Here is a 6,000-nt window from a genome sequence, read left to right on the forward strand (position 1 = left end):
AGAAGCAAATTTTGCAGATTGGCGCAGATCTGCAGACCAACTTTCAGAGTAGCACTGCTGTAACCATGTAATAATGGTTGTATGTCATGATGGGGATTGGTCTTACTCGTTTCTGGAGGTTCCTTTTAATCTTGCTGGTTTGGAGTGGTGGAAGCTGAGAAGTGGGCTTCTGTCTAGAGACCTCCCTGACTAGAAGCAACAGTTTTCAGCTTAGCCACCTCCTCCTTCACTAAAGCTCCTCACTTGCTGGGTCGAGTCCTTTGTAGCATGCTGCTTGTTTTGCAGTCCTGCTGTCTTTCTGGCCAGTGTTCTTGAGATGGGCTGCCTTTGACTTGTTTTAAGGGGCATTCTGTCATGCGATAGGCTAAAGGAAGAGGAAGTACATGGATCATTATACTGGGAGGGAGATGGGGCCTGATGTGGACTTGTGGGTAATTGTTATAGTAAGGTTCCTTGGGGGATGTTTCATCCACCACCTTTGCTGCTGTCTTTGTTCAGCCAATCAAGAAATGTTTCTTGAAATCACTAGGACAGAAATTTGTCACTTTGTCTATTTAGTTCACAGACCATTGCTAAGGCTAGTTGCCAAAGCCCTTGGACAAAAAGGCAAATAGGAAGCATTAATCACAATTACTACTAGGAAGAAATAATGCAGTAATAGCCAGTACATTCTGCTTACCCCTTCCAGATACTGTTAAGCACTTCACATACTTAGAATTTTATCCTTAAAATAATCCCTTTGAGGGAGATATTCTTATTCCCATTTTATATATAATGAAACCAAGAGGTTAAGCACCTCACTCTGTTGCATAATTAGCAAGCAATAGATCCAGGAGGTGAAATTATGCTTTATGATTCCAAAGCACAAGTTCTTTCCCTATGCCAAAGAAAGGAAAAATGTGAGCCTTGATCAAGCCCGTACTTCGTCATTTAGTCTTTGTTATAGGCTGAATTGTGTCCCCTCAAAATAGGCTGAATTTTGTTCATATGTTGACACTCTAACCTACAGTACCTCAGAATGTGACTGCATTTGGAGATAAGGTCTTTAAAGAGGTTGATTAAGTTAAAATGAGATCATTTGGGTGGGCCCTAATCCAGTCTGACTGGTGTTCTTATAAGAGGAAATTTAGACACCAGATGTGTGGCACAGAGGAAAGACCATGTGAGGACACAGTGACAAGGTGGCCATCTGCAAGCCAAGGAGAGAGGCGTCAGGAGAAACCAAAGCTGCTGACACCTTGATCTTGGACTTCTATCCTCCAGAACTGTGGAAAAATAAACTTATGCTGTTTAAGCCACCCAGTGTGTGGTATTTTGTTATGGCAGCCTCGAGCAAACTATTACAGTTTTCCAATAATCCAGCCAGGTTGGTAGAATTCTCTTATAACTCAGGCTATGTGATTTGCCTAAGGTCACATGCTTCAAAGCCTGTGCTCTTTCCAGCGAGCTATACTATCCTCTGACCCCAGTCAATGCATTATATAAAGCCCTGTAGAGAAACTGGAAATGAAAGTGATGAACATACTGGCTGGCATGCTTGCAGTTCTGACACTCTGCACATCCCCAGCCTCACAGAAGTTCAAACAGAAGGCCACTGCAGCCCTGAATGATGCTTGCCAGAATGCAAGAAACCGACATGTGTTTATGGCATAAATGATTGTAAGTTGAGTGCATCTGGAAACAAAGAAGTGAGGTAGTTGAAGCATTCAAGAGTCAGTGCTTTTAAGCTCTTATTTTATTCTTTTCTCCCAAGGAGGAACCAGGTTTTTAAATCAATAAGTAGAATCCCATATGTGGAATGACTGGCTGCTCTTGAGTTATATGCTAGATCAAGTAGTTTAATTTTGTGTTCTTTTTAAATGCTTCATCAAAGCCAATGTGAATTCTTCTGTTTCAGAAACAGTAGGCATGTGGTTAAGGTCAGCAGTGATAGAGGTTACCTTGAATTATTTATTCTTCTGGGCAGGCTCCAGAGATAAGTGCATGAATATATGTTCCATGCCAGAAACAGCTAATGCAGAGAAGGAATAGAGTTGTCATCAAACTGAAGTACTGCTGCTTCCTAGGCCCTGTTCTTTATACATACAACCTGGGGGTGTGTCAGGGACCACACAGATATGCTCTTACTGAAAAGGAACTTAAGATTAAAGTGTGTAATGTTGAGAACTTTTGACTTTTGGAGAAGCACAAAAGCACAATAAATTGCAGATTTTGGGAAAAAGCAATGCATCATGCTGGCAGAAGTTTTGCCTCCTGGGCCCCACTCCTCCACGAGCTCCAGCTTTCTCTCACACTTTTTCTAGACCTTAGTCACCTGTTCCACCTACCAAATGTGTACCGTTTCCTGAAGGTCCCTTGAGCATGAAAGATGAATATCCTGGGAGGTAAGAAGTTTGAAAACTACCCGCATGTCTTCCCCTGTTGAAAATCTTGGTGTCTTTTCCTTTGGGCAGCCCTAATTTGAAGAAGGTGTGTTCATTACCTTTCTCACTCCAGGAGAGGGATTTTGTAAAGAGAAATTTCAATTTACAGAGATGATTGGTTCATTTTGCCCAGAAGTCCTTTCTTGTGTCTAGTTTAAGTTCTAGCTGATGCAAGACTTGTTAGTGAAATGGTCGCTGAGGGTGGTGGAAGAATTGAAGAAGGGCGGAGAATTTCTTCTGTAGCTCTTGAAGGCAGGGTGTGGCTTTTAGAATACCTTTGGTTTAAAAAACAAACCTGTTCTCGATTTTATTTCTGTCTCCACTAAACCTTCCAGTCCTGAATGTTTCCTTCTTATTGTTCTTCCTACTCTCCCCCCACCCCCTAAAGAGTTTGGACAGAAGAAGCAAGAAACTAAACTCCCAAGTCCCTGTTCTGCCAACTATGGTGGAAGTCCCCTCTTTCAGCTAGGCAGGGGCTGTAGTTTTCTGCAGAGACACCTGGCTGGTGTATGAGGATTCCCTGTGGTCAGCCAAAATTTAATTTGAGTTTCCCTGGGTTTAACCATTTACCGTATGGTTTTTAAACGTCAGTGGTTTGGAGCACTGCCTTGGATGTACAACAGAGCTGGACTCCAATCCTCCCTCTACCTCTTATGGGTTGTGGGAGCTTAAGCCAGTCCTTAGGTGCTTTGTGCCTCATTCTCCTTGTCTGTAAAATGGAAATAATCATGTCTACCTTCTGTGGTTGTTGAGAAGATTCGACTAGCTAATGCATATAAAGTATGTACTAAGCACGTGTCTAGCACAGAACTCAATACATTTTGGCTGCTATTAGCTATTGTTATGGGCACTCAGAATGGAGAATTTCTCTTTCCCTTCTTTTCCCTTCCCTATCTGGAACAGCTCAAGATGGGGAATGTCAGCAGTTTCCCCAGAGTCATTTCACGGGTAGCCCTGGAGATTTGGGTTCCTAGCTGGATTTTATTTAGAAACAAGATAAAATCTGAAACTGTGATTCAATGAAAAGTGTCTTCAGCTTGGAGTCAGTTGGACTGGGATTCTGACCAGCTCTGCCACTCACTGACCGTGTTATTTTGGGAAGTCACTTGACTGCTGGGTCTTGATGTCAACTGCCAAGAGAGCATTTGGACTGTCATCAGATGCTCTCAGAGGCCCCTTCCAGCTCTAATACTGTGGTTTTTCCAGGCACAGAGAGCCATCCTCACCACAGTCCCCGTTGCGTTTGTTTCTTCCCATTGTTTAATTCTTAACTTGCCCAGGAGGGAACTCACTTTATCAGAAGAATAATAATTACAAACACTTGTGTGGGATTTTACAGGAGACAAAGAGCCTGTCTGGCTTAAATGAAAGGAATGAAGTGGGGAAACAAAGTCAGGAGAAATCTATTTGTTTAATTGAGAAGCTTTGAGCCTCCCAGAAAGTGGATTGTGTGAACTGACCTCCAGTGAGCATTATTCCTGAATGAGGGACATCCTTGGTCCACAAATTCCACCTTACAGTATAGTCCTAATGATTGTGTAAGAGTTCTTGCAACAATCTGTGGCATACTGAATTGCTTCTCAGAATATTCTCTTCAGTACTTAGTATGTCGGCTTCATGTCAAGAGAGATGGTGGCATTAGGAAAACTGGAACCAGAATACTTGAGTTCAAATCTTGGCTACTTCGCTTACAGGAAAATTACTCAATTTCTTTTAGCCTCTGTTTCATTTTCTGCAAGACAGCAATGATGATAATACTCATCTCAAGATCTCACGTCAAGATTGTTGTGAGCACCAAGTGGAATTGTTTCTACTGGGGAGCAGCAAACACTTCAGTTATAGTAAATCTAACTTATTTGGGAGTATGGGTAAAGGAAATGGCAACTTCACTTCCTCTGGGCCCTTTGGCTAATCAGTGGGCAGCATTTTATCCCTGAGGAACAGCTGTAGCTTTTTAATAGAGTCAAATGTTCCAGTTTTCCCAAGGCTCCTCAGGGTTTACCCTAAAGGGAGCCTCTTGTTTGAATTGTTCTTAGTCTGAAGAGGGAGCAGCAGCAGCTGGCAGGCAAAGACGTGTTGTCTCTGTGGGCATTCCCTGGATACTGCACACAGCTGTGCCCCCAAGCAGCCGGAACTGGGACGCTTTGATGGACAGTGGGAGCTTGCATATTTTATGTATCTTGTTTTCCAATTATACTCAATAAGCCTAGTAGTAGGAACCTAAATTGCTGGCCTGGCAAAGGAATGAACACAAAAACCTAAAATAAGAGGATTTTTTAAAAAAACTTCTTGCTCAGTTTGGGAGCTTGGCTTACTTTTCTTGATACTCTGCTACCATCTGGCTTGGATTTTCTTCAGGCAAAAATAACTCCATGCTGATTTTGAACTATTGGCTTATCTTTGATGCCTTTGTAGACTCATCCAGCTACTTCTGAATAAATGGCCTATGATATATATGTGTTCATGCTCAGTGTAGGGCAGCTGATTCCAGAAATGTAAGCAGAATCAGCAAACTCGCCAAAAGGAGGCCTTATCCACTGAGAAACCGTTTTCCCCAGTTAACCAATCTGAACTTTGGAGTAGAAGAGAAGCAGATGGGTCAGGGTCTGGGCTGCAGGGCAAACTGGAGGATTTTCTTGGCGTGTTTGCTTTTCAGACCTAGATTTTTAGATTATGTGAGAAACAGTGACATTCTCACACTGGTCCCCAGCCCTGGAGGAAATCCTGTTCCAGTGAGAAGCTGAGATATTTCAGTCCTTGAATATCTCATCAGCAAATGACCGGGGGACTAGTCAAGAGACTGATGGGGTCCTCTTAAGGGTCCTCTGCCATTTTCTTGCCTTTTAGTCCTTTGAACGTGTCTTACTCTCATTTCCCTCTGCCAAGGCAAATTGTAAAACAAGCCTACATGTTTGTTTGAGCTGCAACTTGCCTCTAGGTGGCGCTTCAGTACAGAGAATGGCCATGGCTGGTGTCATCTCCGGCCACCATTTCTCAAGGATATCATTATATAAGGGGATTCATGGAAATTGGGCTTCTCAGACTGCACAGTAGAGGGAAGACCTGGCCTTTGTCACTGTTCAAGCTGGGACCTGAAGAGGTCGGGTGGCACGGGGCTGCAAAAGCACCCAGGCCCAAGCAACATAGAAGGTTTAGTTTCCTGACAGGACAGAGCCCAGAACAGCTTGGTCAGGGCAGCCAGATTTGGACTTGGCCTGCTGGGAGAGTGAGCCCAGGGCTTCAGGCTTTGTCGCCTCGTATCCGGGAGGCCTTGCCCGGCCCCACAGCCCCAGATCCAGCACTCAGCTTGGCCAGCTGCCTGCCCAAGGTCTCCAGACATGGCCGACAGCTCCTAGGTTTAAATCCTCCTCCTCCTCCTTCCCACACACCTCAGTCTCACCTTCTGCTATTTACAAAGCACTTTCCTCTGTGTGATCTCATTTGCTGCTTGCAAACTCCCAGGGAGGAGGAACGGGGTGGGGCCCTCCCTTCCTCTCTGGAACACTAGGAGGACACAGTGCATCATAAAGATCTCATTCCTGGTCTGTGTCTGCCAGCAAATAGGGAGTTCGTTGGG

The sequence above is a fragment of the Diceros bicornis genome, chromosome 4 (assembly GCF_020826845.1).
Source record: "Diceros bicornis minor isolate mBicDic1 chromosome 4, mDicBic1.mat.cur, whole genome shotgun sequence".
NCBI lineage: Eukaryota > Metazoa > Chordata > Mammalia > Perissodactyla > Rhinocerotidae > Diceros > Diceros bicornis.